The sequence below is a fragment of the Drosophila mauritiana genome, unplaced genomic scaffold (assembly GCF_004382145.1).
Source record: "Drosophila mauritiana strain mau12 unplaced genomic scaffold, ASM438214v1 U_220, whole genome shotgun sequence".
In the NCBI taxonomy this organism is placed as follows: Eukaryota; Metazoa; Arthropoda; class Insecta; order Diptera; family Drosophilidae; genus Drosophila; species Drosophila mauritiana.
Genome location: NW_022881354.1, coordinates 8,498 through 28,321, shown reverse-complemented (window position 1 = coordinate 28,321; position 19,824 = coordinate 8,498). Strand labels below are relative to the sequence as shown.

The 19,824-nt window shown below is 42.3% G+C and overlaps 1 pseudogene; it reads left to right on the top strand.

Moving 5' to 3' along the window:
- Positions 1 to 6,693: 6,693 nt before the first annotated feature.
- LOC117149466 lies at positions 6,694 to 14,003 on the top strand (annotated as a pseudogene).
- Positions 14,004 to 19,824: the final 5,821 nt, after the last annotated feature.

Genomic DNA, 19,824 nt, shown 5'->3' with positions numbered 1-19,824 from the left:
TCGGAGCAGTTTTATCACAGGAAAATAAACCAATTACTTTCATATCCAAAACTTTAAATAAAACCGAACAACTTTATGCCACAAATAAAAAGGAATTGTTGGCAATAGTTTGGCTCTTAAAAATCTCAGGAATTACTTATATGGTGTAATTGGTATAGAAATACAAACAGACCATCAATCTTTATCTTTCACAATCTCAGATAAAAACCCGAACGTAGAAATGAAAAGATGGTACTCCTTTATATAGAAAGTTTCACCCCGAAAATAATATATAAACCCGGAACAACTAATGTCGTAGCCGACGCATTATCTCGAATAAAAATAAATAATATTACTAACAGCGACTTAGAACAATCAAACTCAGATCAAAATACACAGCATTCTGCCGAAAGTAGTTTTGAAAATGTAATACAAGAGACCCGAAAACCGTTAAATCAGTTCAACAACAACTGTTATTAACAAAGGGGAGGTATACAATACATGAGTCATTGAATGTTTTTGATAAGACTAGACATATAATTGAATATGATACGCCAGAAAACTTAATAGAAATATTAAGGGAATATCTAAAACCAAACATAACGGTAGGAATTCATTGCACTTTAGAAGATCTTTATCATATTCAATTACCATTAAAAAATAACTTTAACAACAAATTTCTTTATACTAAAATATTTCTACAAGACGTGGAAAATAACGAAGATAAGGCTATCATAATAGAAGAAACACATAGTCGTGCTCACAGAGGATTAGACGAAAATTATAAAAAAATTATTTATTGGCCAAATTTATATATCAAATTAAAGGAATACATAAAAATTGTACAATTTGCAACGAAAATAAATACAACCGGCATCCTATTAAAATCCCTATTGGAGAAGCTCCTATTCCAACTAAAGAAGGAGAGAATTTACACATCGACATTTTTTACGCGCAAAGTCTTATTTTCTTAACCTGTATTGACGCATATTCAAAATTCCTGGTTGTAAAAGAAATTCAAAATAAACTAAACATCGAGAATAAAGTAATGGAATTACTCCAACATTTTCCCCACGCCAAAGTAATTATGACAGATAATGAACCGAGCTTCACCTCTGCTCAATTTAAATCCTTTGCACAAAGATGTGGTTTAACTCTACATTTCGCCGACCCCAGACACAGTACCTCGAACGGACAAGTAGAAAGAGCACATTCAACATTAACAGAATTAGCTCGTTGTATAAAAGAAGAATTTAATCTCACTGACTATTCTGAAATAATTATTAGAGCCGCAAAAGAATTCAATCAAAGCATTCATTCTACAACAAACCAAAAACCCTTTGATATTCTATATAATAAAATTAATCACGAAAACATTTCAAGAATTCTAAAGAACACACAAGAAAAAATGTTAGTAACACACAATGAAGGTCGCAGAGAAAAAGAATATCACGTAGGTCAAGTTGTTTATGAGAAAAAACACGGCGAAAGAAATAAGCTAAAAACTAGATATAAAAAACAGGTTGTTAAGGAAAACTTACCTAACAAAGTTATAATAAATAGTAAAACAGGACTATTCACAAAGACAACATTAAGTTTTAACAAATACCATATTTTTTTATTAAATTACAGAAAATGCATTTCGTATTACTTTAATAACATTCGTAATGATAACCACTTCAGAAATAATTGATTACTCCAATCACGAATTTTCCTGTTCAAAAGACAAAAAGGATGTCCTTACCTATGAATCATATGCTGACTTATACCACGTAACTAACTTAAGTTTTTATAAAGAAATAATCAATCTAGAATCAGGATATGTAAGAAAGATAAAAATATACGGACACAATGGGAAATTACTTACGAAATACAGATAATAGAATTAATTTTGTCACAACTGATACCAACTAGATCAAAAAGGGGAATAAATGAGTTAGGCACTGTTTGGAAATGGTTAGCTGGAACTCCGGATCACGATGATTTCATTAAAATACAGAATAAAATAAATGATTTAATTGAAAACAATAACCAACAATTTATTATTAATTCCAAATTGTTTAAAGAGATAAAATCACTTTCCGATCATTTTAAAAACATTTTATCGATCAAGAATTGCCATTAAGAAAACATCGCCTACGTTTATTAACATTTGACTTACAAAACATTATTGATACTATCACACTGGCCAAAATTGATTTATTCAACACAAAAATTTTAAAACAATGAAGACATCAAAGAAATATTAGATCACGAACAACAGCCTGTACTTATTGCAGACTTAATGGACATCGCCATATTCAAAATTGTATTGCATAAAGAACTCTTAATAATTTATATAAAATACCCCGTTATAACAAACAGATGCGAAATTTACTATGCCAGATCCATTTCACATAATGATGGAAAATTACTTATAAGTAATCAGGTCGCAAAATGCGAAAATACTATTATGAAATATCTAATTTTAAGAACGAACTTTTGAACAACTATTGTATTATAAGTAAAGATAAGACTTGTTTTACCCGCTTACTAAATGGAGAAAAATCAATTTGCACTAAAATTCTAGAAAAGAATAAGAATATAGATATCATTCAAGAAGGTGCCATTCTAATAAATGGAAATAATATTGTGAACGATTCTCATTTAAATGGGTCATATTTAATAACATTTAACAGCACAACTACAATAAATAATATTTCATACACCAATTCAGAAAACAAAATACTTGAGTACATAACTACCAACCACTTTAAAAACTTAGAAATATCAGAATATATAAAATCAAACAATTCAGAACTTTCTCTTGACAACATTAATATTTTAAACCCATTTATTGAAATTTACAATTGGAAAATTTCAATTTCATTTATATTATTAATTTTAATCATTTTGTATTTCATTACTATATTAATAATAAAAATCAGGTATTATATATTTGTAACCAAACAAAAACGGCCAGAACCAGAAAAACCAAATAATGATGTAGAATTTTTAACAGAATTAAATGAACGTTTGAACGAAATTAATAATGAAGCGGGACGCGTCATTTTAGAGGGGGGAGAGTTATCCAACCCATGAACATAGCTCCCTTCCACAATTTATAAACAAATTCCAATTCTCAATCTCGTCGGAATTGCCCTTGTCTTTGTTTTTGTCATTGCCTTTGCCAGCACTCAGCTACCCGCTAACATAAGCAACCCAAACTTAACGTAAACACAGCTTCCGCTTGGAGACCAAGCCACGGCCGACTTATTGCGTATCAATCAAAAATTGCATCGATCAGCATAATTGAATTTCACAATGCAGTGGAAAATTTCCAGCATAAAGCTTTTATCGAAAGTTCGGTAATTTTCCGAAAAAAAGCTTCTGGCCGAGGTTGATTGGATTAGGACTTAGAATTTGAAGATCAGTCTGAATCGGGAGTCTGAATCGGAGTCTGGAATCGGGACGAGATCGTCAACAGCTCGAAGTTAAACATAAGTTACCAAGTGTCTCGTAATAGTATAAGTGAAAAAGTTTATCACCAAATAAATGTTAAATAATAAAAATAAAATTTATTTTTTTAAATAAATAAAGAGTAACAATTTTAATTTTGCATGTCTAAGTACACACGAATTAAAAGTGAAACCGAAAAGGCTCATTATATCAGTTATGGTTCCTTAGATCGTTAACAGTTACTTGGATAACTGTGGTAATTCTAGAGCTAATACATGCAATTAAAACATGAACCTTATGGGACATGTGCTTTTATTAGGCTAAAACCAAGCGATCGCAAGATCGTTATATTGGTTGAACTCTAGATAACATGCAGATCGTATGGTCTTGTACCGACGACAGATCTTTCAAATGTCTGCCCTATCAACTTTTGATGGTAGTATCTAGGACTACCATGGTTGCAACGGGTAACGGGGAATCAGGGTTCGATTCCGGAGAGGGAGCCTGAGAAACGGCTACCACATCTAAGGAAGGCAGCAGGCGCGTAAATTACCCACTCCCAGCTCGGGGAGGTAGTGACGAAAAATAACAATACAGGACTCATATCCGAGGCCCTGTAATTGGAATGAGTACACTTTAAATCCTTTAACAAGGACCAATTGGAGGGCAAGTCTGGTGCCAGCAGCCGCGGTAATTCCAGCTCCAATAGCGTATATTAAAGTTGTTGCGGTTAAAACGTTCGTAGTTGAACTTGTGCTTCATACGGGTAGTACAACTTACAATTGTGGTTAGTACTATACCTTTATGTATGTAAGCGTATTACCGGTGGAGTTCTTATATGTGATTAAATACTTGTATTTTTTCATATGTTCCTCCTATTTAAAAACCTGCACTAGTGCTCTTAAACGAGTGTTATTGTGGGCCGGTACTATTACTTTGAACAAATTAGAGTGCTTAAAGCAGGCTTCAAATGCCCGAATATTCTGTGCATGGGATAATGAAATAAGACCTCTGTTCTGCTTTCATTGGTTTTCAGATCAAGAGGTAATGATTAATAGAAGCAGTTTGGGGGCATTAGTATTACGACGCGAGAGGTGAAATTCTTGGACCGTCGTAAGACTAACTTAAGCGAAAGCATTTGCCAAAGATGTTTTCATTAATCAAGAACGAAAGTTAGAGGTTCGAAGCGATCAGATACCGCCCTAGTTCTAACCATAAACGATGCCAGCTAGCAATTGGGTGTAGCTACTTTTATGGCTCTCTCAGTCGCTTCCCGGGAAACCAAAGCTTTTGGGCTCCGGGGGAAGTATGGTTGCAAAGCTGAAACTTAAAGGAATTGACGGAAGGGCACCACCAGGAGTGGAGCCTGCGGCTTAATTTGACTCAACACGGGAAAACTTACCAGGTCCGAACATAAGTGTGTAAGACAGATTGATAGCTCTTTCTCGAATCTATGGGTGGTGGTGCATGGCCGTTCTTAGTTTCGGAGTGATTTGTCTGGTTAATTCCGATAACGAACGAGACTCAAATATATTAAATAGATATCTTCAGGATTATGGTGCTGAAGCTTATGTAGCCTTCATTCATGGTGGCAGTAAAATGTTTATTGTGTTTGAATGTGTTTATGTAAGTGGAGCCGTACCTGTTGGTTTGTCCCATTATAAGGACACTAGCTTCTTAAATGGACAAATTGCGTCTAGCAATAATGAGATTGAGCAATAACAGGTCTGTGATGCCCTTAGATTAGGGCTACCACATGCTTGGGATTGTGAACTGAAACTGTTCACATGAACTTGGAATTCCCAGTAAGTGTGAGTCATTAACTCGCATTGATTACGTCCCTGCCCTTTGTACACACCGCCCGTCGCTACTACCGATTGAATTATTTAGTGAGGTCTCCGGACGTGATCACTGTGACGCCTTGCGTGTTACGGTTGTTTCGCAAAAGTTGACCGAACTTGATTATTTAGAGGAAGTAAAAGTCGTAACAAGGTTTCCGTAGGTGAACCTGCGGAAGGATCATATTGTATAATATCCTTATCGTTAATAAACATTTGTTATAATACAAATAAATACAATTTACCAAAATAAAAATATTACAAAATGATTCCACGGAATCAAAAGTTAAAGTCAAAATAAAATGAAGATGGCTTTTATTTTATATGTGGGGCTTGGCAACCTCATAAAAAGACTTTAACATTATTAATGTTGTTGTGCGTATTTGTGGCAGTACCTACTACAACAATGGCGTTTCCTATAAAAACAAATTCTCGAAAATGGAAATCGAAGAAACTAAACAAAATTTGAAAGTAGAAGTCGAATTAAAATTAAAATAATTTTGAATGTGGTATTCAAAATAAGTGTGTGTGTATATGGACCATATAATATACACGCGTTGCGAATATGTATTGTTCATCTATGTTATGAGCATACGTTGGCTAATGCAACAACCTAAAATATACAATGTTTGTACCTGTCATCCATCAGGTTATGTTTTATATAAATTTTGCAGTATGTGTCACCCAAAATAGCAAACCATAACCAGATTTTTATGATACATAATGCTTATATGAAACTAAGACATATCGCAACATTTATTTTTAGGTATAAAAATAAATTTATTGAAGGAATTGATATATGCCAGTAAAATGGTGTATTTTTAATTTCTTTCAATAAAAACAATATTGATATTATATAAAAATGAATTATAAAACTCTAAGGTGGATCACTCGGCTCATGGGTCGATGAAGAACGCAGCAAACTGTGCGTCATCGTGTGAACTGCAGACACATGAACATCGACATTTTGAACGCATATCGCAGTCCATGCTGTTATGTACTTTAATTATTTTATAGTGCTGCTTGACTACATATGGTTGAGGTTGTAAGACTATGCTAATTAAGTTGTTTATAAATTTTTTATAAGCTATGGTATATTATTGGATTAAATAATGATTTTATTCATAATATTAAAAAAGAAATGAAAAACATTATCTCACATTTGAATGTAAAAAACGAAGAGAAATATTTTCTTTTTCAATCAAATAATACTGAGAAATGTCTAGCATAAAAAATTGAAATATTTTTCATCTAGAATGTCTCTTATTAATGATTCGGAAAAAGAAAAATCTTGGTTTTGTTATTATTCTTCGTTGGTTCGTTAAATGGATAAAAATAACTTTGCTTACAAGAACTATTGGAACTATTTATAACGAATTTAATTGATTGTTTTATCATTTATATATAAAGAATTTATGGCAAAATATAGTTATATATACAACCTCAACTCATATGGGACTACCCCTGAACTTAAGCATATTAATTAGGGGAGGAAAAGAAAACTAACAAGGATTTTCTTAGTAGCGGCGAGCGAAAAGAAAACAGTTCAGCACTAAGTCACTTTGTCTATATGGCAATGTGAGATGCAGTGTATGGAGCGTCAATATTCTAGTATGAGAAATTAATGATTTAAGTCCTTCTTAAATGAGGCCATTTACCCATAGAGGGTGCCAGGCCGTATAACGTTAATGATTACTAGATGATGTTTCCAAAGAGTCGTGTTGCTTGATAGTGCAGCACTAAGTGGGTGGTAAACTCCATCTAAAACTAAATATAACATGAGACCATAGTAAACAAGTACCGTGAGGAAAGTTGAAAAGAACTCTGAATAGAGAGTTAAACAGTACGTGAAACTGCTTAGAGGTTAAGCCCGATGAACCTGAATATCCGTTATGGAAAATTCATCATTAAAATTGTAATATTTAAATAATATTATTAAGAATAATGTGCATTTTTTCCATATAAGGACATTGTAATCTATTAGCATATCCCAAATTTATCATAAAATATAACTTATAGTTTATTCCAATTAAATTGCTTGCATTTTAACACAGAATAAATGTTATTAATTTGATAAAGTGCTGATAGATGCATATTATTACAGGGCGTTAATTTTTCGGAATTATATAATGGCATAATTATCATTGATTTTTGTTTATTATATGCTCTTGTATGATTAACAATGCGAAAGATTCATGATACCTTCGGGACCCGTCTTGAAACACGGACCAAGGAGTCTAACATATGTGCAAGTTATTGGGATGTAAACCTAATAGCGTAAATAACTTGACTAATAATGGGATTAGTTTTTTAGCTATTTATAGCTAATTAACACAATCCCGGGGCGTTCTATATAGTTATGTATAATGTATATTTATATATTTATGCCTCTAACTCGAACGTACATTGAGCATATATGCTGTGACCCGAAAGATGGTGAACTATACTTGGTATGGTGAACTTATACTTAATATTATATAAAATAATCTTATCTGGTAAAGCGAATGATTAGAGCCTTAGGGTCGAAACGATCTTAACCTATTCTCAAACTTTAAATGGGTAAGAACCTTAACTTTCTTGATATGAAGTTCAAGGTTATGATATAATGTGCCCAGTGGGCACTTTTGGTAAGCAGAACTGGCGCTGTGGGATGAACCAAACGTAATGTTACGGTGCCCAAATTAACAACTCATGCAGATACCATGAAAGGCGTTGGTTGCTTAAAACAGCAGGACGGTGATCATGGAAGTCGAAATCCGCTAAGGAGTGTGTAACAACTCACCTGCCGAAGCAACTAGCCCTTAAAATGGATGGCGCTTAAGTTGTATACCTATACATTACCGGCTAAAGTAGATGATTTATATTACTTGTGATATAAATTTGAAACTTTAGTGAGTAGGAAGGTACAATGGTATGCGTAGAAGTGTTTGGCGTAAGCCTGCATGGAGCTGCCATTGGTACAGATCTTGGTGGTAGTAGCAAATAATCGAATGAGACTTGGAAGACTGAAGTGGAGAAGGGTTTCGTGTGAACAGTGGTTGATCACGAGTTAGTCGGTCCTAAGTTCAAGGCGAAAGCCGAAAATTTTCAAGTAAAACAAAAATGCCTAACTATATAAACAAAGCGAATTTAATACACTTGAATAATTTTGAACGAAAGGGAATACGGTTCCAATTCCGTAACCTGTTGAGTATCCGTGGGGACACGCAACTTCTCAACAGGCCGTACAATATCCGCAGCTGGTCTCCAAGGTGAAGAGTCTCTAGTCGATAGAATATGTAGGTAAGGGAAGTCGGCAAATTAGATCCGTAACTTCGGGATAAGGATTGGCTCTGAAGATTGAGATAGTCGGGCTTGATTGGGAAACAATAACATGGTTTATGTGCTCGTTCTGGGTAAATAGAGTTTCTAGCATTTATGTTAGTTACTTGTTCCCCGGATAGTTTAGTTACGTAGCCAATTGTGGAACTTTCTTGCTAAAATTTTTAAGAATACTATTTGGGTTAAACCAATTAGTTCTTATCAATTATAACGATTATCAATTAACAATCAATTCAGAACTGGCACGGACTTGGGGAATCCGACTGTCTAATTAAAACAAAGCATTGTGATGGCCCTAGCGGGTGTTGACACAATGTGATTTCTGCCCAGTGCTCTGAATGTCAAAGTGAAGAAATTCAAGTAAGCGCGGGTCAACGGCGGGAGTAACTATGACTATAACTATAACTATGGGGATCAGGGTATTTGCGAGCAGAGGGGAGTATTTTTCTGTAATTCGTAAGTCATATCATATGATGTGCGGAAAGGGAATGGTACTCTGTAACTCACAAGTCTCTCCTTTACTCAAGTCGACTCAAAACCTCCTCGTGGTGGTCCCGGTAATGCTAAACTTGTTTAGCAGCTAATTTGAGCGGCAAAACTTTTCCGATGGGTTGGTTCCCCAGAGGAAATTTATTCATATTGGTACTACAAACACAAATAACGAGCCTCGGATAACTTTACACAATCTGATGACGACCCGACCCCCCGTGGATATCTTCCCGGAGGACCAATATGAACCAAACGCAGCGGCTACTCTATCTAGGGTTCCTGCACAGTATGTGGACGGTCCTTTAACAGCAAGAGAGGACTCTGTGTTCACATGCGATCTCGGCACCCAGACGAACTTGATGAAGAACGTCGACGTATCGATATAAAGGCAAGGTGGAGTGAGGAAGAGAAGTGGATGATGGCGAGAAAGGAGGTTGAGCTCACAGCAAATGGACATAAACACATGAACAAGCAACTAGCGGTGTATTTTGCAAACCGCAGCGTCGAAGCCATCAAAAGCTAAGACAGAGGGGCGATTATAAGGAGAAAATAGAGCAGATAAGAGGGCAATCTGCTCTCGTCCCGGAAGTTGCAAATCTAACCATAAGGCGCCGCCCTAGTAGAAGTGAGCAAAACCACCAAGTAACAACATCAGAAACAACTCCAATCACTCCCTTCGAACAGTAGAACAGGGAAATTTTGCGGAAACTGCGTGGGTATAGCCCCGTAGAATGCCATTCCAAATGGAGAGCCCAAGAGCTACAAACGATCATTGACAGGGCAGAGCTCGAGGGAAAGGAAATCACTCTCCAATGCTTATCGCTATATCTCTTGGGAATTTTTCCGGCACAGGGTGTATGGTACGAGACACGCTGACGAGGCCTCCTCGGAGACCTCGGAATAGGAGAGAAAGCAGAAGGCAGCAGTATGCTGTCATCCAGCGTAACTGGGATAAGCATAAAGGAAGAAGTCCTTGCTAAATGGAACTGATGAGTCGGTAATGCCAAGCCAAGAAGTAATGGTTCCCTACTGGAGAGAAGTAATGACTCAGCCTAGCCAAGCTCTTGCAGTGGAGAAGTGATACAAATGGATCACTCGCTTGAGAGGATTTGGTCTGCTATTACGGAGCATGACCTTCGGGCGTCAAGAATCTCATTATCTTCATCTCCGGGGCCTGACGGGATAACTCCAAAATCTGCCAGGGAGGTGCCGTCAGGTATTATGTTGCGAATAATGAACCTAATTCTATGGTGCGGTAATCTACCACACTCTATCCGACTGGTCTTCATCCCGAAGACGGTGACGGCGAAGCGACCGCAAGACTTTCGTCCAATATCGGTGCCTTCAGTCCTGGTAAGACAGCTAAATGCAATATTGGCAACCCGGTTGAACTCATCAATCAATTGGGACCCGCGCCAGCGTGGCTTCTTACCTACCGACGGATGTGCCGATAATGCGACGATAGTTGACTTAGTCTTGAGGCATAGCCATAAGCACTTTAGATCTTGCTACATAGCAAATTTATATGTAAGCAAGGCATTCGATTCTTTATCGCATGCATCTATATATGACACCTTACGTGCTTATGGTGCGCCAAAGGGCTTCGTTGACTACGTACAGAATACGTACGAGGGTGGCGGTACCAGTCTCAATGGGGACGGTTGGAGTTCAGAGGAATTCGTCCCTGCCAGAGGAGTGAAGCAGGGTGACCCTTTGTCTCCTATTCTATTTAACTTGGTAATGGACAGGTTACTTAGAAACCTACCCAGCGAAATTGGTACCAAAGTCGGAAATGCCATTACTAACGCGGCCGCGTTTGCAGATGATTTGGTACTATTTGCTGAAACTCGAATGGGACTTCAAGTATTGTTGGACAAAACGCTGGATTTTCTATCTCTCGTCGGCCTCAAACTTAATGCCGACAAATGCTTTACCGTTGGCATTAAGGGCCAGCCGAAACAGAAGTGTACCGTGCTAGAGGCACAGAGCTTCTACGTAGGCTCAAGGGAGATTCCATCACTGAAGCGAACGGACGAGTGGAAGTACTTAGGCATCAACTTCACTGCAACCGGGAGGGTTCGATGCAATCCGGCCGAGGACATTGGTCCAAAGCTACAAAGATTGACAAAGGCCCCCTCAAACCACAACAGAGGATGTTCGCCCTTAGGACTGTCCTTATCCCACAGCTCTATCACAAGTTAGCCCTTGGGAGTGTGACGATAGGCGTCCTACGAAAAACTGACAAACTAATAAGATATTATGTGCGAAGATGGCTAAATCTTCCGCTGGATGTGCCGATAGCATTCATTCATGCACCCCCAAAAAGTGGAGGTCTCGGAATTCCATCACTAAGATGGGTAGCTCCAATGTTAAGGCTAAGCCGATTGAGTAACATTAAATGGCCTCACCTCACGCAAAACGAGGTAGCCAGCTCTTTCCTCGAAGCCGAAAAACAACGGGCCCGAGATAGATTATTGGCAGAACAAAATGAATTGTTATCGCGTCCGGCAATAGAAAAATATTGGGCGAACAAATTGTACCTCTCAGTTGATGGTAGCGGACTCCGTGAATAGGTCCATTGGGGACCGCAACACGGGTGGGTTAATCAACCCACGCGTTTACTAACAGGAAAGGAATATATAGACGGTATTCGTCTGCGGATAAATGCCCTACCCACGAAGTCTCGTACTACAAGGGGAAGGCACGAATTGGAACGACAGTGTCGTGCAGGATGTGACGCTCCCGAAACAACAAACCACATAATGCAAAAATGTTACCGATCGCATGGGAGGCGCGTAGCTAGACACAACTGCGTAGTAAATCGAATCAAGCGGGGACTTGAGGAGAGAGGCTGCGTGGTCATTGTTGAACCAAGTCTGCAGTGCGAATCCGGCCTTAATAAACCGGACCTGGTGGCACTACGACAAGATCACATTGATGTGATCGACATACAAATTGTGACAGACGGACACTCTATGGATGATGCACACCAGCGCAAAATCAATAGATACGACAGACCGGACATACGAACTGAATTGCGTCGCAGATTCGAAGCCGCAGGTGACATTGAATTCCATTCTGCCACCCTGAACTGGAGGGGGATCTGGAGTGGTCAATCCGTTAAAAGATTGATAGCAAGGGTCTCCTCAGCAAATATGATAGTCATATCATTAGCGTCCAGGTTATGAGAGGCAGTCTCGGTTGTTTTAAACAGTTCATGTACCTGAGCGGGTTTTCCCGTGATTGGACTTAGCTAAAACGTTTGGTTCAAATCATTTGCTTGCTGTCTTGGCATAACATCAATAAAGGCATAAACATCGCAAAATAATGGTTATATACAAATGGCTATGAGGATGGTTTTAGTACGTAGGCGTTGCGGAACTTCGGTTCAGATAGAGCAATGAATCGTGCATGCTAGGAAAACTGACCACACGCAGTGTTGGCAGCCCTAGTATCTTTCGATAGATTTCCATACCTCCGCGATCAAAAAAAAAAAATAGCCAAATGCCTCGTCATCTAATTAGTGACGCGCATGAATGGATTAACGAGATTCCTACTGTCCCTATCTATAGCTTCTAGTCCGGGACGCTTGTCTGGCGTATCCAGACACATACACCATGTTGATACATGCACCACTTGCGGGTGTTCAGGGTGTCGTGGTTGTAATCCCTTCAGTGTGGAACACGCCACGTAAAACAAGTTCGGAGAGATCTGAAAAGTCGTCGTTGTCCCTATCTACTATCTAGCGAAACCACAGCAAAGGGAACGGGCTTGGAATAATTAGCGGGGAAAGAAGACCCTTTTGAGCTTGACTCTAATCTGGCAGTGTAAGGAGACATAAGAGGTGTAGAATAAGTGGGAGATATTAGACCTCGGTTTGGTATCGTCAATGAAATACCACTACTCTTATTGTTTCCTTACTTACTTGATTAAATGGAACGTGTATCATTTCCTAGCCATTATACGGATATATTTATTATATCTTATGGTATTGGGTTTTGAAGCAAGCTTCTTGATCAAAGTATCACGAGTTTGTTATATAATCGCAAACAAATTCTTTAATAAAACGATGCATTTATGTATTTTTGATTTGAAAATTTGGTATAACTCCAATTACTCAGGTATGATCCAATTCAAGGACATTGACAGGTAGGGAGTTTGACTGGGGCGGTACATCTCTCAAATAATAACGGAGGTGTCCCAAGGCCAGCTCAGTGCGGACAGAAACCACACATAGAGCAAAAGGGCAAATGCTGACTTGATCTCGGTGTTCAGTACACACAGGGACAGCAAAAGCTCGGCCTATCGATCCTTTTGGTTTAAAGAGTTTTTAACAAGAGGTGTCAGAAAAGTTACCATAGGGATAACTGGCTTGTGGCGGCCAAGCGTTCATAGCGACGTCGCTTTTTGATCCTTCGATGTCGTCTCTTCCTATCATTGTGAAGCAAAATTTACCAAGCGTTGGATTGTTCACCCATGCAAGGGAACGTGAGCTGGGTTTAGACCGTCGTGAGACAGGTTAGTTTTACCCTACTAATGACAAATCGTTGTTGCGACAGCATTCCTGCGTAGTACGAGAGGAACCGCAGGTACGGACCAATGGCACAATACTTGTTTGAGCGAAAAGTGGTATGACGCTACGTCCGTTGGATTATGCCTGAACGCCTCTAAGGTCGTATCCGTGCTGGACTGCAATGATAAATAAGGGGCAATTTGCGTTGTATGGCTTCTAAACCATTTAAAGTTTATATTTTATTTATAAACGACAATGGATGTGATGTCAATGTTATTTGTAACATAGTACATTAGGAGGATCTTCGATCACCTGATGCCGCGCATGAATGGATTAACGACGGACGTGTTTTCGTTGCGCTCGTGTACAGATTGCGAATAACTAAGTTTTCCTTGTTTGGAAAGTAATTAAATCGGTGATTTAGTGCTCCGCGTAAGTCGAGCGAAAATTGTCGAGTGTTAAAAACAAGCGGTTTGGAAATTATTAACAATAAACTATTGGAAATTTTCCACTCCGCACGTGCTGCGAGGCGAGCTTACGAGTAAGTTTTTCGAGTAAGCTTTTTGAGCAGCTGTCAAAAAGCTTATTGGTGGCAGTCACTACTAGGGTTTGTGTCTAGGGACAGTTTTAGTGCTACCAGACTCTACCGATAGGTGGAGCTCTGGAGCATCCACCTTTTGTCACTGAGCAAACGAGCATACGGTTGCTGGCGTCGACGGTAGGAGGAGCCACCATCGGAGTTATGCCGATGGAGAGCGACAGCAGCGCGAGTGCCTTGAGCGGAAGTAGTGCCTCGAGGAAGTCCAGACGAGGCAGGCGCAGAAGCCATCTGGCCTCTAAGAGCTCGGCGCCGACGCAGGCGAAATTGGTTGCCCTGGCATCGAATGGAGTGCCAGAACCCGTTGGTGTACTGGAGGAGGCGTTTTCGTCGCTGGAGGACGCCCGGGCGGCTACGGCAAACGCTGCCATCGATGCTGCCCCCCCCCCCACGCTGCTGCTGATCCTACTGCTGCCCCTGCTGCCGACCACACTGCTGCCTTCGCCGTTTCCACTGCTGCTAAAATTGTTGCCACCACTGCCACTGCCGCTACCGCTGCCGCCCGTGCTGGGCAAGCAGCTATGATGGCAGAGCTGTCGGCCACCCACCGCATGGTGAGAACCAGCTTCCGCAGCATAGGAGAAGTGGACACGGAAGAGCTCTCGTATGCTATCAGCCGCTACGATGAGCTGGTGTTGGCGTTAATGCTCCGGTGTGGAGAACTGGAGACGCGGCTCGCTATGCCGCCACCGCCGCCGCCGTCGTTGAATCCGTTGAAGATTACGGCCGCCAATGCTCCCCAGATGTCACAGGTTGCACCCATCGCTGCCCCGCGGACCACCAAGGTTCGCGAGACGTGGTCAGCGGTGGTGAAGTGCGACGACCCTGCGCTATCGGGGAAAGCTATAGCGGAAAAGGTGCGAACGATGGTTGCACCCTCCCTCGGAGTCAGAGTACATGAGGTACGTGAGCTCCGCCGAGGTGGTGGTGCGATCATTAGTACTCCTTCAGTTGGAGAGCTGCAGAAGGTGGTAGCATCAAAGAGGTTCGCTGAAGTTGGGCTAAATGTGGCACGAAATGCGGCCGAGAAGCCGAAGGTCGTCGTCTATGACGTCGACACAGCTATCGGCCCTGAGGAATTCATGCAGGAGCTCCATGGAAATAACTTCGACAGCGAAATGACTATGTCCCAGTTTAAGAAGTCCGTGCACCTGCTGACCAAGGCGTGGTCGGTAACTGACGGCGCCACAGTAAATGTGACGCTAGAGGTAGACGACCGGGCGATGGCGAAGCTTGATGTAGGTCGTGTCTACATCAAGTGGTTCTCATTCCGATGCCGAGCACAGGTCCGCACATACGCCTGCCACAGATGCGTGGGTTTCGACCACAAGGTCAGCGAATGCCGGCAGAAGGACAATGTTTGCCGCCAGTGCGGACGAGTGGGAATGGAGTGACCTCAACATCATTACTGTTGTGGCCGAACCAACTACCGCGCGCGCAGTTGAGAGCATAGCTCCTGTGCCGTCCTGGAACTTCTCCAATGCACGTTGGCGATTGTTCAAGGAGGAAATGGTGAGTAGAGCAGCCGAACTTCCGGAAAACTTCTCAGAGTCGCCGTTGGACCAGCAAGTTTCGACCCTGCGCAGTATAGTACATAATGTATGCGATATTGCGCTGGGAAGAAAGTCGATTCGATCGCCCAACAGGAGAGAACGTTGGTGGACTGCCGACCTCTGCGCTGCAAGGCGCGAAGTCCGGAGACTTCGTCGCCTACTCCAAGATGGAAGGCGTCGTGATGACGGCGCCGCTATAGAGCGTGTAGTGGTCGAGCTGAGGCGGGCCTCAGCCAACTACAAGAAGCTCATTGGGAGGGCGAAAATGGATGACTGGAAACGCTTCGTGGGAGATCATGCCGACGACCCATGGGGGCGCGTCTACAAGATTTGCCGAGGCCGCAGAAAGTGCACGGAGATTGGGTGCCTCCGCGTGAATGGCGAGCTCATCACTGATTGGGGTGACTGTGCACGAGTGCTCCTCCGCAATTTCTTCCCAGTTGCGGAGTCCGAAGCACCGACTGCCATCGCGGAGGAAGTCCCACCGGCCCTCCAAGTATTCGAGGTTGATGCATGTGTTGCCCGGTTGAAGAGCAGGCGCTCTCCCGGCTTGGACGGCATCAATGGCACTATCTGCAAGGCAGTCTGGCGCGCCATACCCGAGCACCTAGCATCGTTGTTTTCCCGATGCATCCGATTAGGATACTTTCCCGCCGAGTGGAAGTGCCCACGAGTTGTCTCGCTGCTCAAAGGGCCAGATAAGGACAAGTGTGAGCCCTCCTCATATAGAGGAATATGCTTGCTGCCAGTCTTTGGTAAGGTGCTCGAGGCCATCATGGTGAATCGTGTGAGAGAAGTTCTTCCGGAAGGCTGCAGATGGCAGTTTGGATTTCGCCAAGGACGATGTGTGGAGGATGCTTGGAGACACGTGAAGAGCAGTGTTTGTGCCATCCCGGCGCAATACGTGCTCGGCACATTCGTGGACTTCAAAGGAGCATTCGACAACGTCGAATGGAGTGCTGCACTCCGCCAACTAGCCGACTTGGGATGCCGGGAGATGGGCTTGTGGCAGAGCTTTTTCTCCGGCCGAAGAGCAGTGATCCGAAGCAGTTCCGGTACTGTGGAAGTACCGGTAACTAGAGGCTGCCCGCAGGGGTCAATCAGTGGCCCATTTATCTGGGACATACTGATGGATGTACTGCTTCAGCGTCTCCAGCCGTATTGCCAGCTGAGTGCATACGCGGATGACTTGCTGCTTCTCGTCGAGGGAAATTCCCGAGCTATGCTAGAGGAAAAAGGAGCACAGCTGATGTCCATCGTAGAAGCGCGGGGAGCGGAAGTTGGCGTTGCCGTCTCGACCAGCAAGACGGTAATAATGCTGCTGAAAGGTGCCTTGAGACGTGCGCCTACGGTGAGGTTTGCTGGAGCGAACCTTCCGTATGTGCGTAGCTGTCGGTACCTTGGCATCACGGTCAGTGAAGGAATGAAATTCCTCACGCACATAGCTTCGCTTCGCCAGCGGATGACCGGAGTCGTTGGAGCATTGGCGCGTGTGCTTCGAGCCGACTGGGGCTTCAGTCCTCGAGCCAGGCGGACCATATATGACGGACTCATGGCACCTTGTGTGCTGTTTGGTGCCCCGGTATGGTATGACACCGCCGAACAAGTAGCCGCCCGGAGACGACTAGCCTCCTGCTAGCCGACTAGCCTCCTGGAGGTGGAGGTACTTGGTGGAGCTCCCCCGCTTGACTTGGCTGCTAAGTTTTTAGCGGTCAAATACAAGCTGAAGCGTGGATACCCGCTGGAGGAGAACGACTGGCTATACGACGGGGACTCTACGTCTGTCTAAGCTGGAAGCAGAGGAAGACTCGCCTAGAAGAGTGCTTACTGCAGTGTTGGCAGAACAGATGGGATGATGACAGCGAACCAGGACGGGTGACGCATAAATTCATCCCATATGTCACTCTCGCCTATCGGGATCCAAGATTTGGATTCTCGATGAGGACGTCTTACCTGCTGACAGGTCACGGGCCCTCAGCGATACCACTGCTTGCGCTTGTGGAGATCCATATGAGGACTGGATGCACATATTGTGCGCTTGCCCCCTATATGCAGATTTGCGGAACCTCGATGGACTTGGAGTGCAGCGCCTTGGCGAAAACTGGACCTTCGATAGAATCCTGGAAGATCAACAGAGGACTCAACGGCTGGCAGTGTTTGCGGACGAAGTGTTCCGTAGGAGGAGGGGTATTTAGCCCAACAACTTCGCCGTGTGGTTAGCGGGCGAGAATACTTCCACAGTCCGCTATTGCTTGTCGTAAGAGGAGACTAATATAGCCATAGGTCCCTCTAACCCTGCTTGTCGGAGCAAAAGGAGGAGGCCCACCGAGCCTCTCTTTCGGTACCACGGGTTGTGCAGCTATCCAAGACTGCACATTGAGGTAGGCCCCCTGGTGGGAGTATCGTGGTGGCTGTGGTTGGTACCCATATCGCGGGTAGAGCCTTCGTGTTCGACGTTTGAGTTACGGTGCTGGTTGCGCAAAACTCGGGTGCTGTGACCCTGAGATCAGTAGAGATTTTAGGTAGATCTCGCTCCTCAGCAAGGGGGAGTGCTTGCCCGGCAAGCAAGTACTCGAATTGCTACCGGGGTGGTCGCTATGCACATAGCTATAGCTTCTAGTCCGGGACGCTTGTCTGGCGTATCCAGACACATACACCATGTTGATACATGCACCACTTGTGGGTGTTCAGGGTGTCGTGGTTGTAATCCCTTCAGTGTGGAACACGCCACTTAAAACAAGTTCGGAGAGATCTGAAAAGTCGTCGTTGTCCCTATCTACTATCTAGCGAAACCACAGCCAAGGGAACGGGCTTGGAATAATTAGCGGGGAAAGAAGACCCTTTTGAGCTTGACTCTAATCTGGCAGTGTAAGGAGACATAAGAGGTGTAGAATAAGTGGGAGATATTAGACCTCGGTTTGGTATCGTCAATGAAATACCACTACTCTTATTGTTTCCTTACTTACTTGATTAAATGGAACGTGTATCATTTCCTAGCCATTATACGGATATATTTATTATATCTTATGGTATTGGGTTTTGATGCAAGCTTCTTGATCAAAGTATCACGAGTTTGTTATATAATCGCAAACAAATTCTTTAATAAAACGATGCATTTATGTATTTTTGATTTGAAAATTTGGTATAACTCATATTACTCAGGTATGATCCAATTCAAGGACATTGCCAGGTAGGGAGTTTGACTGGGGCGGTACATCTCTCAAATAATAACGGAGGTGTCCCAAGGCCAGCTCAGTGCGGACAGAAACCACACATAGAGCAAAAGGGCAAATGCTGACTTGATCTCGGTGTTCAGTACACACAGGGACAGCAAAAGCTCGGCCTATCGATCCTTTTGGTTTAAAGAGTTTTTAACAAGAGGTGCCAGAAAAGTTACCATAGGGATAACTGGCTTGTGGCGGCCAAGCGTTCATAGCGACGTCGCTTTTTGATCCTTCGATGTCGGCTCTTCCTATCATTGTGAAGCAAAATTCACCAAGCGTTGGATTGTTCACCCATGAAAGGGAACGTGAGCAGGGTTTAGACCGTCGTGAGACAGGTTAGTTTTACCCTACTAATGACAAAACGTTGTTGCGACAGCATTCCTGCGTAGTACGAGAGGAACCGCAGGTACGGACCAATGGCACAATACTTGTTCGAGCGAACAGTGGTATGACGCTACGTCCGTTGGATTATGCCTGAACGCCTCTAAGGTCGTATCCGTGCTGGACTGCAATGATAAATAAGGAACAATTTGCATTGTATGGCTTCTAAACCATTTAAAGTTTATAATTTATTTTATAAACGACAATGGATGTGATGCCAATGTAATTTGTAACATAGTAAATTAGGAGTATCTTCGATAACCTGATGCCGCGCTAGTTACATATAAAAGCATTATTTAATACAATGACAAAGCCTAGAATCAATTGTAAACGACTTTTGTAACAGGCAAGGTGTTGTAAGTGGTTGAGCAGCTGCCATACTGCGATCCACTGAAGCTTATCCTTTGCTTGATGATTCGATAAATAAATGATTTTTCCTGTAGCCAAACACCTCGTCATCAATTTAGTGACGCATATGATATTGTCCCTA